Below are 25,956 nucleotides of genomic sequence, written 5' to 3'. Positions count from 1 at the left end.
GTACAGAACCCGTTGCATTGAAATGCCTGTTAACAGTCTTTCCATATAAACTGGGTGTTTTATTTAAATACATTCCCTAGATTATGAGTGGACAATTAGAAATAAACGCATTAAACAGCGCTCACTTGTCTCGGAGCAACACACCCTCGATGCAGGCGCCAAACATCACGACGCAGGAAAGATCTTAGTTACACGTTAAAGAAAATATTCATACAATCTCTCATAACACTTTCTCCCAACAAGACATAGCGATTAACGTTACGTAATTAACGTATGTTAAATATCTTATTAAATATGAAGAGCATTAAATGGGGATTTAAAGTATCTTCAGGAAGGATACAGATGATGGTGGTGGTTGCTATGGCGAGAATGGTTCCGATGGGAATGGACCGCTGAGCGTCCCTTAGATCTCCAGATCTGTTGGATCCAGCCATGATACCTGCAGAACAGGGGAGGAAAACTGTTTTTAATAAACCTAAACTCAGAGGGAATAATCATTTAATCTCTACACATATCACTGAGAACAGAAAAACTCAAAAGGAACCACTTTTATGAGAATTATGACAATAATGCAAGACCATTTTGGACTCCTGGTGTATGCCAAAGGCAAATATTTGCCAGTAAAAAATTTGTAGAATTTATGAAGGGCTCTTCCAGGAGTTTGATCCATGTTTTTACACAAAGGTTGTGTCCTGATAAGCAGTGCACTATGAAACACTATCGCCGTGTTTACAGAGTGTTCACATGAGGCCCTCCAGAGCTCAATATATAACCCCTATCTGAAAGGGAAAGATAAGACTCAAGCTCATGACCAGATCAAACTAGTTTAGTTGCAACAGAACAGCAGAGGCTCAGCTGCATTATGAATGTCCTAGTCATGTCAATGAAAGAAAAAAGAAAAGGAACAAAAGAAGATATCAAGATATCAAAAAGTGCAAACAATTTTAAAATCAATAGATTTAGTCAGTTCATTTCCTCAATTCTTCAATAAAAAAGTAAAACCAGACATGAAACACTTCAATAGGCTGTTCTTCATTAACTATGTAAACAATTCCCGCAGTACTTAAGCTTCACAATACTGTCAATACAACATTGTTTTCCATTATTACTAGAAATGTGCAAAAGTAAACGTAATCGCTTAATCGAGTACTCGTTCAGCTTTAAATATTCGACTAATAAAAACACAACTCGAATATTGCTATTTGATTTTCCTTCATGCCTTTGCCTGCCGTGGGCAACAGTGAGATTGCTTCTCTCACATAAAGGAATTGTTCACCCAAAAATATGACATTATTTAAAGTGAGTGTACTGCTTCAGACTTGGAATGTATGTTTACATGTATGAGCAAGGACGGATTACCGACCGGGTCAAAGGGGCCCTTGACTGCCCGGGGGGGCCCTGGGCTTTAAGGTTGCGTGATCTAGTGTGGTGATCACCCCTCTCGAAAACCCTTTTGGTCACACACAACAACCCTCCCTCACACACACACACCCCTCCAACAACTTTTGGGCACAAACAATGAACACCACTCCCACCCCCAACAACTTTTGGGCATAGACAATGAACACCACTCCCACCCCAACAACTTTTGGGCATAAACAATGAACACTCCCACTCCCACCCCCCACAACTTTTGGGCATAAACAATGAACACCACTCCCACCCACCCCCCACAACTTTTGGGCATAAACAATGAACACCACTCCCACCCCCCAACAACTTTTGGGCATAGACAATGAACACCACTCCCACCCCCTCCAACAACTTTTGGGCATAAACAATGAACACCACTCCCCCCAAACAACTTTTGGGCATAAACAATGAACACCACTCCCACCCCCCAACAACTTTTGGGCATAAACAATGAACACCACTCCCACCCCCCTCCAACAACTTTTGGGCATAAACAATGAACACCACTCCCACCCCCAACAACTTTTGGGCATAGACAATGAATACCACTCCCACCCCCTCCAACAACTTTTGGGCATAAACAATGAACATCACTCCCCCCAACAACTTTTGGGCATAAACAATTAACCCCACCGCTCAACAAATTTTGGGCATAAACAATGAACACAACCCCACACACACACACACACCCCCTCCAACAACTTTTGGGCATAAAAAATGAACCCCCCACCCCCCTCCAACTTTTCCAAATTGAACTCCTGTCCTGATACAGAGTAAAATGCATAACATATGCTCTGGGAGGCTGATAAAAGAGCAAAACGCAGCTGGCAAAAACCTCAATGCACAGTTGCGCAACAGCAGGATTTATTGTTAAAAGAAAAATTAATTAATAATTGAATTGTTAATGTAATGAATGTAAAATTGTAATGCAATGAGAGGTTAGGAATTGTTCTCGCACCGGTGACAGAGGGGAAGTAGATTCCCACCAGTAGTGTGAAGAATGTGGTGATGTCATTGACGACATACGGCATGTACATGTCCTGTGAGCTGTCGGCAGCCGCCACTGACGGCACGGGCTTCTCCACCAGCATCCCAGCGGGGCCGTAGCTTCCCCACATGTTCTCTGTGAAAGTCAAACAACATCAACAGATCATGAAACACAGCTAGATGGACTGAAGCCTCATCTAGAGAGCAGAATATTCTAGAAACTTGTGCAAGCAAATTCAATTCAGAAAATAAATGTTTTTCCTTTCGGTTCATTCTGTCCATCACATCTAACATGAATTCAGTGAAGACGTGGAAACAACTGAGAAAATAACGTTTTCCTTGTATCTGAATTAGCTGTGGCTCATGCATCATATCCCAAATCTTCTGAAGAGATTTGATAGTTTTTGATGAGAAACAACCAGCGGTGCGTTTCCCGTACAATGGCGTAACTCACTGCTTAACCACCACCATACGATGCATCGTTGGAGAAATTAATCAGCTTGTCACAACTGTTTCCCAAAACCATAGTAATGTTGATTCAACAATATAGAGCCATCGTTAATGACGTTTCATAGGGGGTGACGTAATAACTATATGTGGATAATCAAATTATAAAAGCTCATTTACACATACACCAGAAAGCTGTTTAATGCGCCAAAGCGGCGTGCATTGTGTAATGCGACAAATCCGTACGCCGCAATAGACGTGTTTCCTTCTACATTAGACACACTTGAGCACATACGCAAATGCACACTCTTCAAAACCATTTAAACAGCACTTTGCGTTAACATAAACACATAAAAGCCATGTTCTCTGACAGAAACACCAGATCGTTCAACTATGTTGGTAACGATGGAACTTGACACCACAGTTGGGGTAACGATGCTTTCGGGAAACGTTTTTCAAAACTAATTTTTCAGCAACAAACTCGAGTATTGCACGTCCATGAGAGAAGCTCGTTTTATAGTGGCATGAACTTTGTTTAGCGCTAAAGTCAACTTGCTAAAAACCGTATGCCTTCAGAAGACTTGAAATAGGACGCATGAGCTGCGTGACAATTTATGATACTTTTGAAAGCTTTAAAATTTAGGCACAAAATGAAATGAGGGCTCAAGTAGCGCTGATCATCTCACCTGAAATAACTCCACTGGTAAGGCCAGGAATGCCCTGAATCTCTGTGACGTTATTGAGCGTGAAGTATTCGTTGCAGCTGGCGTTGAGCTCCGGACCTTTACAGAAGAGCGACCAGAGCTTTGTGGTGACGGTCACGTTGTCAATTATATCTGTCTTCATGCACTTGTCAAAGTCATGGTTCTGGAGGGTGCGGTTGCCCAACAAACAGACCCTAACGAGGACAAAACAAAGTGTTTTAAAAGAATTGAAAATATGAGAGTCAATCCGTGCATCTGATCACGTGACTCGTTGCGCATGACACCGCAGAGACTCACAGCATGTGGAGACTCATGCTACTCTCCACGATCCACACACAACTCACCACACGCCCCATTGAGAGCGAGAACCACTAATCACCACCACGAGGAGGTTACCCCATGTGACTCTAGCCTCCCTAGCAACCGGGCCAATTTGGTTGCTTAGGAGACCTGGCTGGAGTCACTCAGCATGCCCTGGATTCAAACTCACATCTCCAGGAGTGATAGTCAGCGTCAATACTCACTGAGATACCCAGACCCACTATTTCATAGTTTTGATGACTCTATAATTAAGGTAAATTGCAGAAGGACGAGTGTCTCAACTTTTGACTGATATTGCATTATATTAATACCACTGAAACATTTAGCTTGCACACGCTTGTTTGTCAAATTCTCTCAGACTTACGGAAAAACCGGAGGTTCAAAGATGGTTTTGATGACACCAGCGTAGATGGCGAAGATGGAAAGCACGACGCAGGTGAGGAAGACCAGCGCAAGCTTGTTCACGTATTTCACGCCCACAAACACCACCAGAGCCATTAGTGTGAGACAGCACGTCCCGTACACACGCATGTTATTGAGCATGGCCTCTGCTTCATACTCCTTCTCTTCTGCTTTAAAGATGGCAGCGCTGGGCACGATGTATGTCTGCAGTACAGAATCAAGAGCATTTCTATTTGGTACAATAGTATAAAGAGTCGAAAGAGTTATAACAGACTGAAAGAAAAGTAAAAATACCTTTTTATGAAGAATAAAAAATGTAAATATTGCATATATTACATACTTGGGTTTATATTAGCGTGCAAACTACAGCTGGGCGAAAAAATAAATAAATAAAAAATATATATATATACATTTAGGCTTTCCCCCCCAAAAAGAGCATTTAAATGAACGCTTTATGTAATATTTTTATTCCAGCTGTAAAATCATTGTGAAAATAATGTGAATATTCAGTATCTCACACAGCCCTGTTACACATAAGGAATAATTCTCAATTTAAATATTAATTTGATAACATTTTTAAATATAAAAACTCTACACACAACACTCACCAAGAGAATCTCGATAGTACCGAGGATGTACATTGCCCCAGCGAACGTGGTACCCAGATAGAAACACAGACCCACAGCACCTCCAAACTCTGGGCCCAAAGACCTGGAGATCATGTAGTAAGAACCTCCAGCTGAGGAAAGAGCAACATCATCAAACTGTAAACGTGACATGCAGTACCGCCACTCCCTATAAGCACACTAGGGCGCCAGCTCCCTAGGGGGGCACCATCTTAACCTAGGAGGGCACCAGAAAGTCCACCGGCTGCCCTTACTCGCACATTATACGATATTCAAGGACCCGAAAGCAGTTGCGGAACACAGATGATCACATGACCCCGGAATCAATTTGGCCAGCGGCGGCCCTGATGACATGCATGAGGTTTAATTTGGTTTTCTGAAGAGTATAATGAGATTCCTGTTTAAATAAAGGTTGAGCGCATTAAACTTAATATGAAAATGTCTTACCTGGAACAACACCGTTTGTTGCAATGGCGCTCATAGATATGGCCGTCAACATCGTCTGAAAATAAAAACAAAGTATCATATTTAAAGTCAACGTGAAACAGCATTCGTAACTCATTTTACTTCCATAATGTGATATATTTCCAAGTGAAACGTAAATATTCAACAAGAAATTAAAAGTAGGGGGCCTAGGTAGCTCAGCGAGTATTGGCGCTGACTAACACCCCTGGAGTCACGAGTTCGAATCTAGGGTGTGCTTAGTGACTCCAGCCAGGTCTCCTAAGCAACCAAATTGGCCCAGTTGCTAGGGAGGGTAGAGTCACATGGGGTAACCTCCTCATGGTCACTATAATGTGGTTCTCACGTTCGGTGGGGTGCTTGCACACTTCAATCTCTCCGCGCACATCTGTGTCCCACACAAGATGCATATTTAGAGCTTATAAAGCAAGATGCATATCATAAGGTTGCTGCATTGCATGACATTCAGACATGGCTGGCATTAGAGCAATAAACTAAAAGTGCATCTTAAATAAGTGAACATCGATCTTTACGTGTTGTATTGATGACATCGCATCGCTGGTTAATTGATCGATGTATCGATCCAGATCGATGAACCGTTACACCCCTAATATATATATATATATATATATATATATACACACAATATATACACCAATCAGCCACAACATTAAAACCTCCTGCCTAAAAAGCATGTAGGTCCCCCTTGTGCCGCCAAAAGAACTGGACCTTGGACCAATGGAAGAAGATGGCCTGGTCTGATGACGGCCAGGTGCATGTGCGTCGTTTACCTGGGGAAGAGATGGCAGCAGGATGCACTATGGGAAGAAGGCAGGATGGCGGAGGCGGTGTGATGCTCTAGAAGATGTTCTGCTGGGACACCTTGGGTCCTGGCATTCATTTGGATGTTCCTTTGACACGTACCACCTACTTAAAGAATGGTTGCAGACCACGTCCACCCCTTCATAGCAACGGTATTCCCTGATGGCAGTAGACTCTTTCAGCAGGATAATGCGCCCTGCCACACTGCACACATTGTTCGGGAATGGTTTGAGGAACATGACAAAGAGTTCAAGGTGTTGAGTTGGCCTCCAAATTCTCCAGATCTCCGATGGAGCATCTATGAGATGTGCTGCACCAACAAGTCCGATCAATGGAGTCTCTATCTCACAACTTACAGGATTTAAAGGATCTGCCGCTAATGTCTTGGTGCCAGAAGTGTTGGGGCCAGTGAAAAGCATTGAGCCCTGCTTTAGGCTGCATTATATACAACAGTAGTCTAAAATAATGCCCGAATAGTTATTTGATTATTGATTAACATTAACCAGATGCCAACATCGAATACAGCTCGACTGTAACAATGCTCTACTTTTTGTTTCCAGGAACATTTGATTCTTTTAATCTACATCTACATCTGGCGTTATGTAACATGGCCGCTGTGTTCGAGTGTCCTTGAGGTTACCGTCCACAGTAAATCCCTGCGTCTCTCACTCTGTACTCTGAAAAGCTTCTGGACTAAAGCCAATTACAGCTCCTTTACCTGCAGCAGGCTTAACGCTTGAAATAAAGCTGTCTGAATGAAGGTGACGGAGACATTTTTAATAGCCAAATACAAACACTAAAGGTTTTTATGTCCTCTTTCTTTTTAATAATTGTAGATTTTTATGCTGTTTCTGAATGTTGATTGTAATAAACGTATAATCTGATAATATAAGAGAGATCTAGCTCATGTTTGAGAATACACACAACTGTTTAAAAATGGTGTAAAATCATTTCTGGGAAATGTTTTCTCTTAAAATAGCATTTAAACTTTTCAATACACACACAGATTTATATATATATATATATATATATATATATATATATATATATATATATATATATATATATATATATATTTTAAATATTTAAGCTCTTGTTTGAGATTTATGCTTTCAATTTTCATAACAAAATTACAATAAATTGAATTTAACAAAATTATATGAATAAACATTTAAATATTTTGCTTTAATTTATTAATAAATTATAATAATTTTTTTTAAGATTTGTAAGACTTGATGGAAATTTATTATGCTGCGTAAATCAAAAAAATATTTTTGAGTGTAATTTAAAGTTCACTATTCAATTATATATTCACTTATTAATATTAAAATCTATTTATTGTATCAATGTGAGTTTGTCATATTACCGATCCCTTGAATGTACTGTAATTCAGGTTTGAAGCATCATAATATTTATAATATATAAAAATATATATATATATATATATATATATATATATATATATATATATATATATATATATATACAAATTATACCTCTTTATTAAGAAGTACACTGGAAAACTGTTGTGTAAATTCTGCCCTTAAAGTTAACATGAAATTTTACTGTTACTAATATTCACTGACTTATTGTGTCATAATATAATATATGAATAATATAATATATAAAAAAAAAATCATAAATTATAAAAGTTTTTGTAAAGAAGTGTAAACTGAAAAATTGTTGTATATATTATTCTCTAAAAGTCAACATCACATTTGACTGTTACTAATGTTCATGTTCTTATTGTGTGTTAATATACAGTCTACAACATATAAAAATATATCATATAATATACAAAACTTGCTTTGCCTCTTAAAACGACTTTTCTGGGTATCTCAGCGAGTATTGACGCTGACTATCACACCCAGAGTCGCGAGTTTGAATCCAGGGCGTCCTGAGTGACTCCAGTCAGGTCTCCTTAGCAACCAAATTGGCCCGGTTGCTAGGGAGGGTAGAGTCACTTGGGGTAACCTCCTCGTGGTCGCTATAATGTGGTTCTCGCTCTCGGTGGGGCGTGTGGTGAGTTGCGCGTGGATGCTGCGGGGAATAGCGTGAGCCTCAACATGCACTAGGTCTCCGTGGTAACGTGCTCAACAAGTCATGTGATGAGATGCGCGGGTTGAAGGCAACTGAGATTCGTCCTCCGCCACCTGGATTGAGGCGAGTCACTATGCCACCACGAGGACTTGGAGCACATTGGGAATTGGGAATGTCAAACTGGGAAGTTTTTTCCTTTTCACCAAGCATCACCAACCCCTTCCCTTCAACCATCTGTCAAGAAGAGACCATTACTTAATGATCCAATCAATTCCCGATGAATAAAATCAAATCCAGCCATATATTTATACCCGTTCTTGTTTCACTCACAATACACATTGTGGAAGTAAAATGGGTTGTGAAAGTCATTTTATCATGACTTTGAGGTGAATATGTGACCACGCTGTGAGGTTTGACCACACTCTATCTGTCATTTACTTCTAATAAACATGATATAATGTGGCAGCTCTGAGATCTTGATGTTTCCTGAGAGAACTCTTTCATTCGGATGCTAACAATCACAGAAACATCTAATGACTCTTGTAAGTACAGTCTGAGGTGAATTAGACGGGTGATCTTATTGTCTATAAGACTATTACACTCGTGTGACTCCAGTCTAGAGACTAAACTTAACCTGCAGGACTGAAGAGATCTGCTCACACACATAGACTTCTATTGGTTATGTATATAAAACGAACCCAAACCCTCAAATTATTACCGTATCCTCAGGAAATAAAGTCACACCTGACTATAAGTCGCTTGGTTGAGAGAAATAAAACTCATATAAGTCACATCTCTGTTTAAGTCCCACTGACAGATGCAGTTCAGACGTCAAAGGCGCTCCGTACCTCAGAATCTACACATCGTTTCACACCGTTTGCGCTTGTTTTAAACGGGATAACTTGCTTTAAATAATCGTTATTAACAGTTTCTCATATTCTGTTTATAACATCTGCAACTCTAATAAACAGCTCTTAGTCTGTGTAAAACAATATGCCCGTCGTCTACTAAAATTTGACTTATATTATGGAAAATACGGTATTATATACTGATTTATTTATTTTTATTTATGAATCGTTGGTCTTTATGAGGACGTCCCAGAATGTCCCCAAAGGAAGGTTTTTCTAGATTTAGCTGACCTACGGGAACACATTTGTCTCCTTAGCTCAAGACACACACTCTTCCAAATCGATCTGCATGTGTGTGTGTGTGTGTGGTTACATTATTTGCTTAAAGATTACATATTGGTTTATTACTTTAATATAAATGATATAACATGAGCAGTGGGCGGTTATCAGTGTATGTCGAACTTACACACGAGCAGCACATGGACACAATGATAAAGACTTCTAAGATTCCCGCGGTCCCCACAATCCATGTCATTCGCAGGAAGAGAATCACTCCCAGGATATTCTGCAGGCAGGGAAGGTACACGCCGATAAACGTGCCCATTTGAGGACTCTGGAGAAAACGGAGAAAGGACAACATTGTAAGAAACTAGAAACAAATGCATGTTTGATATTATTTGGTTCAACATAACATCCGACATGCATGTGTGAGAAACCTAAAGTACTACGAAGAACCATGGAAGGAACTTTATTTTTAAATGGTAAATGTCTGCACTTATATAGCGCCTTTTTTAAACTTAGCGGTTACCAAAGCTCTTTCACTGCGTCCCTTTCACCCATTCACACACACACTCATACACCAATGTCGCCAGAGCTGCTATGCAAGGCGCTAGCCTGCCATTGTGAGCAACTTGGGGTTCAGTGTCTTGCCCAAGACACTTATGTGGGGTTGTGTGGACTGGGAATCGAACCGCCAACCCTACGATTAGTGGCCGACCCGCTCTACCACCTGAGCCCCAGCCGCCCCATTTTTAAGACAAATACAAATGTAATTGTTAACTCTACAAATAATTAATAGTCCTACAAACTAAAATCAACTAATCATCCAAAAAATCTAATGATGCAATCAGCTTTCGGTACATTCTGCATAGCGTGGCGGCTCATTTTTGCTTATTGCGTCCAATTTGGCCCATTTTAAATTTGAAGCTGATTGACTTGACCCAGAATGACCCTATAAGTAAAACAATAAATTTTTAATGGCAGCTTTTATCCTTACAAAATGCATAATCCACATATTTGCCTGCCAACGGGAATGTACAATGTGTTAAATCTTTTTTAAAAACTTTTTAAAGAATACGAACATGATTTAGATCATGCAAAATAAGTACAAACAAAAACTTTTTTTTTGTGTTTCAACTCAGAAATGCATACCACAACAAGCTGAAGAGCTCAAGACACAATTCTCATTGGACTCGGCTTAGACAAATGGAACAAAAGCTATTCGGAGGAACATCAGTAATTAACCCCTGAATCATGATAAGTGATAAGATGTGCGGATTGACAGTCTCAGAGGTAACTGAGATTCACCCTCAGCCACCCAGATTGAGGCAAGTCACTACACCACCACGACGACGACTTAAGAGCGCATTGGGAATTGGGCGTTCCACTCAGCTTACACCATTGATTAACAACCTCTGAGCTTATGGTAGGTCATTCTTTAAAGGTATAGAAGTTACTATTAATAATCAGCTCCCCTATGGAAACATTTTATGGGATTTCTACATCCAGAACCAGACTGTTGCACTCTTTTCTCTTAATGATGCTATAGCAGAAATTACACCTTTCACCTTAAAGCTGGAGTGAGTTTCAGGTGCTTTCCAAAGTATTTTCAATGGAAGTTTCACCAACAGCCAAGTACAAAACAGTGCATCATATGAACCTGTGCGTCTATCCCCTCACAGCCTTGTTTCATTCTACTCATATTAAACATTGCATCTACACTGACTCCCATGACTGGTAATATAACTTTCCAAACTATCTGACCTTTATTCATTTCCTGTCTTATTTTCAGCAGACAGTCAACAAAGACTGAAAGAATGTCGACAATGTGTGTCTGAATTGTTTTTGATTTAAGAGCAGACGTTGTGTACCATGTTCAAACATATAAAGACTTGCATCACACGTGTCTTTGCTTCAACTTTGCGTTTAAAGATCAAATATATTTAGTTCAGGATTATTTCAGAGTTCTCACATATGCCAACAGGTTTGTAACAACAGAGTTGAGTAAATGACTTTTCACGTGTGGGTGAACTCTACTGAACCTCACCTTAACAGTTTTCTTCTTGGCACCCTCGTCTTCATCGGCCTCCTCGTGTTCTCTGACGCCTTGCGTGAGGTTTGTGTAGTTTGCCAGCTTGTCGAGGAGTGAGGACACCATGGGGTTGCTGTCCATCTCTTCCTGAAAGGTTCAATATAATCTGATTCATAAAAACTGAAGTTTTCCAAACCAACAAATGCCAACTATTCTTTACAAAGCCTCATGAAGTAAAAAAACAAGTTAACGGACAAACAGACCAAATCTAAGTACAAGAGAGCAGCTTCGCCTGACAAAAATCTTAAAACGATGTGAAAATAAACTTGTGACCCATAAATGACTTTATTTGTAGCCATAAAAATGAAACAAAGCAAGAATGTGGAAAACAGAGCAGAGGAAAGCAGTGCTGCCAAACATGGGCTTGACGACAGCTACCAACGATATATTCTAAAAGTATCATATTTAATACTTCAATTGTACAGTATTTTTACACCATTGTACAGAGTTTCATTTATGCTGTTTTAAATGCAACAAAAAAGACTTAACAGCTGAAGTTCAAAGATAGTACCTCAAAAAGTGCCATGTTTTTCCCATCGTAGAGGTTTCCTTTATCATCATCGGCATTGATGAACGGACTGCTTTCCCTTGGGTTTCCATCACCTATACAAGACAAATAAATAATCAGAGGGAGAGAAGAGGATTTATAGAGAACAGTAGTAACATCAAGCTGACATCAAGCTGCCTACAGAGGTGAGTGTTGTTTACGGTTCATTAGAGTTTTCCTAAAGCATGCAGAGGAGAAAATGAATCCCAGTTCAAATGAACCTGCACTCTGTAGAGCGGAGGAGGGCGGGGCCAGGCTGGAACGACGCAGCCCGGTCCCCAATCAGCCTGATGGGGCACGCGAGGTTTAACGGCGGCCGGAGGCGACAGTTCGAGAGAGAGAGAGAATTACAGGCAGCTGCCCTGTATGTGTTTGTGTGTCTTTTTATTGAATTAAATATTATTTATATTGTTAAGCCGGTTCTCGCCTCCTCCTTTCCCTTTAACAGTGTTATACTGGTGCCGAAACCCGGGAAGGAGTAGGGATGCCCATCGCAGTGTCCTCTACACTACCGTCCACCCAAGGGAGCGCCGCTACCACCCTTCGGGGGACGGAGTAGCCCGACCAGCCGGGCACGGGGAACGGCCGCCTTCTGGGAGGCGAGTGGGGACTGGACTCCCCGACAGTCTGGAGCGTGGAGCCGCTGCCAGGGGCGGAGGAGTGCCTTGCCATCCCCAAGAAATGCGGAGGGGTCGAGAGAAGACCGCCGTCCGTGAGGGGAGGAGGGAAGCGACTCCCCGACCGCCTGGGGAGGAGGATTGTCCCCATGGGTCACCAGGAACACAGAGGGGCGTTCTGTCCGCTGGAGGTCGAAGGTCTGACTCTGGTCCGCCCGGGGAGGATCGGCTGCCGTCCACCTGAGAGACTGGAGAAGTGATCGAGGACCATGAGACGGGCATCCCTCCTCCTTCCCGGGTTTCGTCACCAGTGTAACACAGTTAAGGGAAAGGAGGAGGCGAGAACTGGCTTAACAATATAACAATATAAAAGACACACACAAACACATACAGGGCAGCTGCCCGTAATTCTCTCTCTCTCTCTCTCTCTCCCCCGAACTGTTGTCTCAGGCCGCCCTTATCCCTCGCGCGCCCCATCCAGATGATTGGGGACTGGGCGTGCGTCATTCCAGCTCGGCCCTCCTCCGCTCTACACACTCAAACACTCATTAGTTGCTGTCCGCCAGTTATAATGATTTTCCCATAATTGGAACATATATGGCGATCAATGTGTTCCCCGGGGAGCTACAGTTCATTGGTCAAACTCTAGTGATGTTCAAAACACCTGTGACATATGGTTCCTATCATAAACAGCTTGAGTTCTCTTTAAAACCTTTATAAAACCTAAAACGTATAGCTTAAAGCATGCAATTTTTCTTTAAGTTGGGCAGGACACCGCTTGTCCATTGATCTAGTTGGGTTTGAGGCTATATATAGATTTTAAATTGCAGTCTGGATTCATTTCTTCAGCCCTCTCATTTAAAATGTAGAGTATAATTCAGATTTAGTGATGTGCAGTCCTGTTCCAAGAGTTTCTTAGATTAGACCAAACATTTCTTGTGTTCAACATGATGCAAAATTAAACATCCTTGAACTGTGTTTCCTGAGTTCAGTAATAAAGTCCATGAGAATGTTTGATGGAAACTTCAAAATACTTTTGGAAACCTGCCAGCAATAAAAATGAGGCCGATCACCGGGTTGTACATCCACCAAAGTCTGTGCATGATTAAGCAATAAAACCACTAGGTTCTCCACTACAAATGTGGACCATTTCTAGACATGAGGAAAACATCCTGGTCTGAAACTAATGGATCAAAACAGATGCTACACATCGAGTGTGTTTAGATGCATACCAATACGCTTATTAAAAAAAAAGCTGACAACACAAGAAAACCACATTTAAATGATTTGAAATCATTGGGTTATTCTCTCATGGGTAATGGACAAAAATCTGTGTGTGCTGAACAGTTTATTCTTAAACCATTTATGACTCTACACCGATAAAGTAAAACCATTTACAGCATTTACATGACCATACATGTTGTTGACTTAGTAAGCGTATTGTAAGAACGTGCATATAAACACGCTCATTGACACTGAATTCACTACATTTATACATTTGGCAGATGCTTCTAACCAAAGCAACTTGTAGTCCATATTATGTAAAGCATGCATATTCCCTGGGAATCGAACCCATGACCCTGGTGTTGTTGCTCCATGCTCTACCAGCCAAGATATAAATCATTCTGACATCAAACTGTGACTTAGAGTCTTTTAAATGGTATTTTCCACAGTATTGTGCAAAGCAAGTGTATTGAACCACTAGTACTAGTGCTTGACACTGTTGATTTAGCAAAAGAGTGAAAAATAAATGACCTCCACCTTTTATAGCCTGAGTAATGAGTAATTTTGCATTTCAGGTTACTAAAGGTCAGCCTAAACTTGAGGTGAAAATTTGAAAAATACATTCCTCTTCGATTGAAGATATTAATAAGATCTTGAGACCTCATCAGCTGTATGAAATAAGAAGGTTCTGGTTTAAACACTGTGCATCCAACACAATGTAGAATCAAACCAACAACAACCGTTGTGAAGATACATGATTAAATGCACAAACTACTCTTAGAAACCACATAATTCCTCCCTCAATGAGGAAAGCCATATACAACAGTAAAAAGTCACAGGTAATACAGATCAGCATAAACTTAACTAACTGGGCTAAGAACTTTTGTAGCCAAAGTTTGCATATTTCACGAGTTTTTTGGGGAAAAAAGTATCGGCTTTAAAATATGTAAGAATCGACAGCCCTAGTGTAAAATCCACTTTCAGATGGTTAAAGGTCGTGCACGGTCTAGGCAGTTATTTATGGTCATTATTAGAGGCTAGGTTGGTTTATGTGGCTGATCACCAGGACTAACAGCAGGTGGGGTCAGGGTCAACCAGATAAGAGCTGGTAGACCACCTTAGCTAAGCTGGTGGGGACCCAGTTGAGCTGATGTCTATGTACCAAGACATAACTTGTAATGGTTGGCCAGTCTTGACAGCCTTAGGCTGGTATGACCAGTTTATTTCAGGTTCTTCAACTTCACTTCTGGTTTAAACCTTATGGTGAACAGCTAATAGAAGGGTTTATCAGCCTTCATCATTTACATGAGCACAATGTAGAAAAAAACCAAGAGTCCCGAGCCCAGCATCTGTTGCCAGAGTGCGCTTGCAATCTCTGTAACACATTGGGTATTATTATAGTCATTATAATTGATTATTACATTTCGCAATCAATGCATTAAAGTTTAAGCATACTATTGATGCATATTAAGCCCCTTACACAGTATAAATCTTAAAAAAGCTTATGCAAGTTTATGTTTTGGGTGGCAGTTGCATGCCCCGGCACACCCGTGGCTACGCCAAGGTTTTGTTTAATCTTTGTAATAGCATGCATTAATAAAAAAACAGAAATGTGTATTAAGTAGCGGTTTACCAATAGTGGATTTTGCAGATACCGATAACTAAGGCAGTGGGAAAGGCCAATATCCAATTAATTAGCCAATCATTTTTAAAACAGTTTTATAGAATGTCAAAAAAAGGAATAATTTCCTTACTATAAAAAAAAGAGTCCTAAATAAATAAAAGCCCAGATGCAGTTTATTGTTCAATCAAAATCCCCAAAATTACCAGAAAAAACGAAGATTCGGTGCATAACACGGGACTTTTAAGTATAAACAAGTCCAAAACACAGCGGCGACTCTTATTTTGAAATGACAAAATGATGAAAAAACTTTCTGCAACGATTTTTGCCGATAATGATAGTTCCAAAAAGCAACTATCAGGACCGATTAATCGGTAAAACCGATATATCGTCTACCTCTAGTTTTAAGATAATAAAAAGGTTCAAGCTGGATTTAATGTTGACTTTAATAACAGAGAAAAATAAGCTTAGCTGCTACTAGTAAACCTTTTTATTTGTATTTTACATATTATTGGATCTTTGCCACTTTTATTGACAAAACATTTGAGAGTAAAATATGAAGAGGTCTCTGACTGCTTAAGCAGACTGGAGATGCTTGATACAGTACATGGCAAATCTCATCAGACATGAACTACTTTCATTTATGCAGGACTGAATGACCTCTTACACCTGTATGCTTACATCACTGATGATGTCATCTCCATTCAACTGTTCAAATGCAACAAAATGCAATGCACCGAAGGAAACATACAAGGAAGAATTAAATCAGAAAGCAGTGATATGAATGCACAGCTGAACATTTGACTCCAGGCCTTAATAACGACAGATGTTTTGTTTTATGTCTGTAGATTCTGTACTCTGTAAGCCTTTTGCTGGTAGCTTTATGCAGTCAGATATTCAGAACAATATGTGCAATTGTTAACAATCTTTAATCAATCTTACACATCACTAATAAACATCACAGCATCTTTTAGGATTAACACACTTCATTTACCATGCTGCATTGCGAACTGCCATTGCAAACAGCTATATTAACACCCTGATAATGCATGGATAAACAAACTAGTGATAGACCGATATATCGGCCAGACCGATTAATCGGCCGATATTTGGCCATTTTGCAATTATCAGCCAGTCGCTTCGCTGATTAACAAAAGCCTTAACTTTCTCTTATGTCAGTCGCAAAATCTACCAATATATTTGTCAATGGATACACACTCAACACTTTCTGTTTTCACGTTTTTTTCCTTTTCAAGTTTATGCACATTAAATACATTAAATGTTGCATAAAATAATTGTATGTTTAACTTTAGAAATTGTGTAAACATCTGATTTGCTGTTGCTGTATTATGTTTATCGGCATTTATATCGGCCGCACTGCTCTCTAGATATCGGTATCGGCCATTGGGAAAACCCAAAGCGACTAATACAAACACAATGTCAAAACACACGCAACACTGAAACTGAGAAAAGTGGCTTTAAAGTCTTTGATTGTCCTGCCAAATGTGAATTATAAAACCATTCTCTCTGAATCAAGCCCATCTCAAAGAAAGATCAGTCTAATTTGGTTATAAAGCACCTTTGGCAAAATGTGTAGTTACTGCATTTTGCCTTTGCAGGGTAGTCTACAGCAATGGCAATGTTTTACAATGGGTCCAGTGTAGGAAAGTTTTACAACTCCAGTATTTTCAGCCTTGACTAGACGACTTTGATGCTACAGAATCTGCCAAAATCACCAACAAGATCAGCGTTCATCCAATCAGCACGTCACTGTGCATGTCCTTGGCGTAAGACGCTCTTTTCCTGGCATAACAGCATCACACTCTTTAACCTGAGAGTTTACAAACAGTGTAATTGTATGCACTGAATCATTTAGGCTGCAAAAAATAATTTTCTAACGTGGCACTTTTGTCTAGTTTTCCAGAAAAAAATACCAAAACCTCCTTTCAACAAGAAATTACTCAAGAAGCAGAATGAGATACGATATTAAGTCTCTAACATCATTGGTTACAATGTAACAAATTGTTGCAGTTTTTCCAGCAACATTCTACAGAAATGTATAGTTTTAACATATTACAAGTTATAACTGTAGTTTGCATTGCATTATGGGACAATACAAGTATTACAGTAAATTCCATTAATTTAAAGGTAGGAGGAGTTGTGACTGTAGTCCATACGTTTTACAATAATTTAATGTGATGTTGGCATTATGGGATTGCGTGGGCTATATCGAAGTTTGAAATCACTGGTGGACTGAAACAGCACAACAACGGCTGGGGTGAGTGAAGAGAACTTTTCCGAATTTTTCCTAAAGTTTAATTTGAATTTACATATATAAATCCTGAAAATACCTTTTTTCTAAACTCGCTAAAAAGCTGATTTTCTTGAATGCCGTATGGATGGTATAAGAATCTATATTTTGAACAGAAACAAATCATAACATTATTTATTGTTACTCATTTAAGTTTAAAATACATTTGCAGTAAAATTACAATGCGTAAATCTTAAAAAAAGGACTGAAATATTATTTAAGTGCATGCACATCTACTGTAACTAAATGAGTTTTTTGCTTATGAGAGGTGAAAAAGTGAAAGTTATAGCAGGTGTTCCAGAAGCATGTTTTCAGTTGATTTATTTGTTGTATTTTAAAGCTTTTGTTGTATAAGTGTTTCAAATGAAATGAACTCTTTCAAGTCATTTTGGAAAGGAAAATATTGAACATTTTGCCCAAACAATTGTGCATATGTAACAGGAGCCAGCTGGTACGTGATAGTTGTGCAGTGCGTGTAAACCTCACTCCCCTGGCCTCAAGAGGTGCACTAGCGACTGACGCTAGAGGCTGTAGCCTTTAGCATCCATGCCGGATACACCGGTTCGAAACTCGCTCGGAGCAGGTCGAGCAGAGCTGGTTACACATATAAGCTTCAGAAAATGTGACTTTAGCTGAAAGCTGTTTGGTTTGCATCCTTTAAAAAAACAACTGGGTTCAGAAGAATGAGTTTAATTCAAACCTTTGCTTTGCCACATTGTAAATGAACACAACTGGTAATGATTTGAGTCACACAGCAAAGACAGATAACTTTTAACTTCAGAAGTTCAAACCACACTACGATGCAAAGGGCTACAAATATATAACTATATATATACAAATATAATATATATATATATATATATAACCTTTGCATTTATTTGAGGTATATTAGAACAAGGTTTAGGAACTTTACATCAGCGAACAGTAAGGGGGAAAATGAACACGATTGTGAAATGTTGGAATGTGGAAAAGTATGTGCATATTTTTCCCATTGCATTGCTTTGCAAATGGGGTCAGATTAATTTCAATTACAGCCACATTATTTGACCATCATTTTGACATTAGAGGACCACAACAAACTGTCCTACAATGTTAAATATGTGATGTGGTTTATGTTCACAAGCTTATTTTTGAGAGCAAGAAAATAGACGCTGCATTCTCATTGTCTTTGTTCACAATCATCAGTTATTATTCAAAACTTTTTGGGCAAATTATAATAAGGATACATTCAAAAATAAGTATGTTGTGGGCCATAAAAGAAAGGCTTGAGGGTGAGATGCGGCCCTTGTGTTGAGTTTTACAGTTCACAACAATGACTGTTAACCACTTGTTCGACTGCAAAACTGTTCAAAGAAATCTGAAGATGCTCAAAGGAAAAACTGTTCCATGAAGGTTGAAATATCAGTAATATGAGTATCAGGTAGGACATTAACAGCTCCCCTGATTCACAGTCTCTATGGTAATAAATGGCAGCGGACTCTATTTATAAAAGCTAAGCTCTCATTTGCATTGATCTGTAAGCTGCCTACAGTATCTGTGTTTTACTACGGCTGACTGTGCAAGAGACCGTGGCAGAAAGAGTCACTTCAGTCCCTTTATCCACCATGTATTTGAAGCAATCAGAAGGCCCAAACTCAGGCAAAGTGAATAAGCCCAATATAAACATCAGATGAATATCAGGCAGAGCTACCTGTGACGTTTAAAGTTTTTTGTCTGCTAATGTAAAAATGAAGACTAGCTCAACAAAACTGAACCCAGCCATTAAAACATATCACCTAGAATCCCTCATAGAGTGAATGTTACTATTAGAGATGGGCATTTTGGCAATTACATGGTCATAACTGTATATATAATAACATGTCTGACAAACGTCTATAGCTGCTGCATTGTGTCTTGTTGTTCCAGTGTATCGTCTGTTCATTATTAGAGGCTGTTATCAAATAATCTGTTATGAAATGTACAAAAGATTCGCTGCTCATCTCAATGAAAGAATGACAGGGCATCTGTCTGTTCTTCCTTCAGGTTACCGTTGTAATCTTAGTAAGCGCACACCAGCTATTTTAGTGACTGACTGAACTGTCTATATTCAAATCGCAGCTGGCTTAACAGGAGACGCCATAACCATCGTGTTAATATATGTGTTATGTTGAAGATGTTGCATTCTGTTCCATTTAGCTGCGCTCTGTCTAGCTGTTTGAAACACTCGCCTGCTGTATATGCACTGCAACAGCATGTTGAGTCCACTACCACACAGCAAGTGTGCGTGTTTGTCCCCAAGTGTTTGCTCCTTTGGGGAAAGGTGCGATGAAATGTTCCATTCAACTCTGAGAGACAGAATTTCCACTTTCAACTGGGGAAAGTGCAAAGGAATGACACTTTATGTTGGACTTCTTACTTGGAAACTCATCAACTCCCGTTTCGTCGAGATGCAGGTGTGTGTTACATCACACAAACATGTCGGTGCCCAGGGCAGAGAGGTCTACAGTCATGACAATTGTGCAGAGACAGGTGTTCAGAAACACGGTTAATTACACTCTAATTTGATTATCGTAACGATAGCATTGCAGTGTCGTATATCAGTTTGGTATATCTCAAAATTCAAAATAAGCTCTAGTTGTCAGGTAATTGTCACTAAATTTCAATTTGTCACTAAATTTTGATCACCATCAATCATCGTTTGCATGATCGATCATTGCTGCCACGTCCGAGTACTTGAGTACTCATGCCCATCTCTAGTTACTATAACAATATTTTTGCAAACTGACTTTATCTGTCACGTACTACATTTTGCTGCAGTTCTCTGGTGAAATGAACACTAGAGGCGCTATAACATCTGCGTGATTTATTCACTTTCACACAAATCCTGACTACAACAGCTGGCTTTATATACTCTCTTTATTAGCTCTGTTACTCACACACTGCTATGTTATGATATAACAACGTTATGATACAATAGCGACACAAAATGATGTTTTGTGTCTACCTCTCATTTGATATAATATCACTATGGGTTAGGTTTAGGTTAAAGTTTTAATGTTTTACTTATTAAATCATCCATCTAATATTCACCCTAAAAACCTTGTCTGATTACGATGCAACTTCACTCGTTTTTGGCGCCCCCCGCTGGACATCACTGGGAAAGTGCATCCAAACGTGTAATGAAGCACATCATTTTGTTTTGTATAAATGTTGCTACGGTCACGTAATGTTCACGAGAGCATGATGTGTTTATAAGAAAGAATGAAGACTGGCCCAATGCAACTGGTCGGACACAGCCATCAAAATGTCACAAAGTCAGTTTAGAAAAGATGTTCTGTTTATAGCCTAATTTAGTTAACGACATCAAAACGCCAAAATATCTTGTTCCAGCAACCAATAAAGTTTCAGAAGAGCACTTTTACATCATCTATTGAAGAACATATCAATATAGCAATGCAACTGGTCTTAAATATGCCTTAAAAGTCAGTTTATGAAAGATATTCTGGTTATAATCTAGTTCACAACATCAAACTGCCAAATACCTCGTTCTTGCTACCAATGAAGTTCCAGAAAGGCAACTTCATGTTGGTTGATTTAACAATGTAAGAAGACGAAAAAAGACAAAACACGTTCTGGTTATATTCTGGTTCAAACCATTAAAATGACAAAATATCTTGCTGTGATTTTAAAACACCAAAATATCTCATTATACACACATATGTATATATATTGCAGTAAGTCGGAAAACTAGCTGAACACAACTGGTCACGCACTTCAAAAACATTACTGAAATTCAGCTTACAAAAGACATATTAATTATCTTGTTGACAACCATAAAATGCCAAAAATAGGTCTTGTTCCAATATTAAAAAGCCAAAATATCTCGTTCAAGCTACCTGTTAAGTTCCAGAAAGGCCAATTCACCTTGATAGAAGAAAGAACGAAGACGAGCCAAATAATGACATCAAGTCAGTTCAGAAAAGATGTTCTGGTAATATTCTGGTTGATTAGATTAAAATAGCAAACTATCTCCTTCCAGCTACCTGTTAAGTTTAAGTAAGGTAGTTTTATATCTAATGAAGTACCCTAGACGTTAAATAGAGCAGCACTAGCTACAACGTCCCTTGGTCACGGCCATCACAAGTCAAAAAGTGCAGATCCAGGATGCCCTGTTGCATGCTGTCCACTTACCCTTCGGACAGGAGCTTGCCCCCTGCTCCATGCTGATGGAGAGAGAGGGTGAGATGAAATCTGCCAAGGGTCCCAGGAGAGACGCGCTCAATGGGATCTCCCCTGGTGCCTGAGGAATAGACGACTCTAAGCTACCTCTGACGTTCAACCGCTGTAACAGTGCCAATGAAACCACAGTGAGACATCAGTGAACGTTTGATCCCTCAACTAAACCACTTATCCTGACATGGGGAGGAGCGGAGAGAGAGAGAGAGAGAGTGAGAGAGAGAGAGGGGAAAGTGAGGGATAAAGAGATAAATGTAGGAAAGTGTTTGAATGGATTGGAGGAGACAACGACTGTGCATCAGCAAATGAAAGAGCGCAAGAGGAGTAAAAGTCTTTGGGAAGCAGCAGACAAAAATGAATTCGAAAATAAAAACATCTCCCAAGTCTCCATTATTTTCAGGTGTTTTTTTCCCCTTGTTGTGCAAATAAGTTTAATGATGGCGCAAGTTCGTATTTCATGAGATTTGTTGACATGTAATCATGAAATCAACCCTCCCGATGCCATGTGCATGAGTTTGTTTATTAATTTTGGGATTGTAGTTTCATTAGGAGACGAATGATGTGTGGTTGATACATCCAGTCTGTGATCAGTTTTGTAGGTTGTGCTTGGGTTTAGGATAAGCGTGTTTCTCTAACATCTGTCTCTGGGCCATTGTGGTGACGCATTCACGGAATCGATTACTTAGAGAATAGATTTTTTTTCTCCCACCCCTACTTCAATCGGGTCAATTGCACCAGTGTGTCTAAATATTTCTTCACAGTCGCATTTATGCATTTAGCAGAAGCTTTTATACAAAGTGTCTTACGGTGCACTTATTACAGGGACAATCCACCCGGAGCAACCTGGAGTTAAGTGCCTTGCTCAAGGACACCATGGTGGTGGCTGTTGGGATCAAACCAGCAACCTTCTGATTACCAGATTTGTGCTTTAGCCCACTACACCACTATCACTACCACTCGCACACAGTAATAGTAAAGTGACAAGGCTAAATTGTCCATCCATCATCCATCTTCAACAGCTTATCCAAAGTCAGGTCGCGGGGGCAGCAGCTCCAGCAGGGGGCCCCAAACTTCCCTATCCCGAGCCACATTAACCAGCTCTGACTGGGGGACCCCGAGGCATTCCCAGGCCAGTGTGGAGACGTAATCTCTCCACCTAGTCCTGGGTCTTCCCCAAGGCCTCCTCCCAGCTGGACGTGCCTGAAACACCTCCCTAGGGAGGCGCCCAGGGGGCATCCTTACCAGATGCCCAAACCACCACCTCCGAACCACCTTTCGACGCAAAGGAGCAGCGGCTATACTCCGAACTCCTCATGGATGACTGAGCTCCTCACCCTATCTCTAAGTGAGAAACTCTAAGATGTTTCAATACCACGTCCCATCTCATCGCAAAGTCCAAATTCAGTGCACATGCTATAGTTACGTAGTAACTATTTAGAAGAAGAAAAAAGCTACCTGAGAGGTTGTGCGAGGCAATAAACAGACGTGGTGCAAGCTGATCATCTGTGTTTTTGATTGTTATCGTGTCTTTGAATAACATGTCTGGTGGAGTTTATGGTGCACCCTTAGGCAGTTGGTGCCCTACGCAGACTACGTGTGCAAAGCCCTATAGTTGTGACGATGTTCACAATATACAGTAGCATGGCCTTTTATAACTCTTATAACTCCCATTATGGTTCCCTCAGTGATTGCTGGTCATATAGTGTCTCTTCATTAGCATGTGAACTGGGTAGTAATCACTTAACCAGATTAACCAAATCCTGTCCTTTTTATAAGTCGTAGCAGGACCAGTGGAATGAAGCCCCACGCATGACAGAAAAGTCTTCATTTATAACACTGAACTAAAAACGATCAGGGAGAGGAACTTTAAACACGTACATGTACATGTGTAGTGATGAAAATGGACACTACACGGACAACATGAGGGTGAGTAAATAATGACACAATATTAATTTATGGGTGAACTTTCCTTTTAAGAATAATTATGAATTCTTCACAACATGTCAGACACATTGTCCTGAGACTGAACAATCTGGGATTTTGTGACATTCGTTCCTGCAAGCAGTGCTCGAACGTCAGGCCACTCCTGCTTTGTGATGCTGTAAGCTGTTAAACCTTCAGGTAAAAGAACCACTGGTTATATAACAGAGCATGCTGGGATTGCGGGGGACGGAGGGGAAGGTGCTGTGCCGGGGTGGGTTAAGCCAACAGCGACACTCCAGACCAGTTAAAACACAAGCCTTCGGTGTGAATTTAACATTGTGAGTGTGAACGAATGCATTTTATTTGGTTTCGAAATTTCATTAGCATGTTATCCCCTCCTAATTCCAATTTGCAATGGCTAATTCCCAATGCGCTCCAAGTCCTCGAGGAGGCGTAGTGACTCGCCTCAATCTGGGTGGCGGAGGACGAATCTCAGCTGGCTCTGCATCGGAGACCGTCAATCTCTTGGTAAATGGTCTGCACTTATATAGCACCTTTTTTAACCTTAGAGGTTACCAAAGTGCTTTACACTGTGTCCCAATCACCCATTCACACACACACACACACACACACACACACACACACACACACACACACACACACACACACACACACACACACACCAATGATGGCAGAGCTGCCATGTAAGGTGCTAGCCTGCCATTGGGAGCAACTTGGGGTTCAGTGTCTTGCCCAAGGACACTTCGGCATGTGGAGTCATGTGGGCCGGGAATCAAACCGCCAACCCTGTGATTAGTGGCCGACCCACTTTACCACCTGAGCCACAGCCGCATCTTATCACGCGGCTTGTTGAGCACATTACCGCGGAGATATAGCATGTGTGGAGGCTTCACGCAATTCTCCGCGGCATCCACGCACAACGCACAACTCACCATGTGCGCCACCGAGAGCGTGAACCACATTATAGCGACCATGATGAGGTTGCACTATGTGACTCTCCCTAGCAACCGGGCCAATTGGTTGCTTAGGAGACTTGGCTTCGAACTCGCAACTCCAGGTGTGGTAGTCAACGTCAATACTCGCCGAGATACCCTGTAAGTGCTTTTATAAAATTATAAGCTTCACATTTCTGCCTTTACACCCTCCAAAAAATGGCCCCATTCACATCCATTGTAAGTGCCTCACTTCTATCTTCACCAACTCTCTATCTCCAAACGGCTGATTTTTTGTGATAATTATGTTAGCAAAAAGGGATTCAGTCTATGTGTGTAAAAATAAAATGTACTGATCCTCATAAAGGGACCATGTTCTACACTTTTGCTGTATTTACTTATTTATTTTTTTCTATCTGAAGACTAATTAAAATGTTAAGGATTATTGAACCAAAAACATTGGCAATTTAGCTTTTAAGGGCCATTTTCTGCCCTCTATCTAACCCGTTTGGGACTCTAAGACACCTGGTATTAAGATGCATCTCCAGTGATCACATGTGGTCTATTGGAACACATTGCCGTTTACACCTGATCGTTTAAATGCATCTCCTGCGACCACTCATCAATCACTGTGTGCTAATGCATGATAATAAACAGCAACAAAGTCAGAAAAGACAAAGAAAGCACGAAAATATGCCGCACTATTTCCGCTTGTAACCGGCAAATTTGAAACTCTTGTTTTAGCACTGCGGATGATTGACAGATGAGGGGAGGTGCTTCACTGCTGCCGGGACACATTCAGGACCGACTATCAGCTTGCACATCAAATGTGATGTGGTTACATGACCACATGTGGTCAGATCACCTAAACACATCTTAATACCACGAGTAAATGTGGTCTAAATGTGTACTACTGTACCTCTAAGACTTCTATATGTGAAATGATCCATTATGATAGCTTAACCTCTTTGCTTGTGACACAAACCTAACAAACTGAACATGAATTCAGCGAGAAGCTCAAGTAAAAGCTCCTGGTTCGTTTGACAAGTGTTTTATTTCAGGGCGTGTGAGCAGAGCTTGTTATTCTTTGATTGTCTTGTGG

General features: G+C 40.3%; 1 pseudogene; it reads right to left on the bottom strand.

Moving 5' to 3' along the window:
- The window catches only part of LOC127634929 (solute carrier family 12 member 7-like), a 79,987-nt pseudogene that overhangs the window by 26,994 nt on the left and 27,037 nt on the right, over positions 1-25,956 (bottom strand).

The sequence above is a fragment of the Xyrauchen texanus genome, chromosome 42 (genome assembly GCF_025860055.1).
Source record: "Xyrauchen texanus isolate HMW12.3.18 chromosome 42, RBS_HiC_50CHRs, whole genome shotgun sequence".
Classification (NCBI taxonomy): Eukaryota; Metazoa; Chordata; class Actinopteri; order Cypriniformes; family Catostomidae; genus Xyrauchen; species Xyrauchen texanus.
This window is presented reverse-complemented; position numbering and strand designations above follow the sequence as displayed.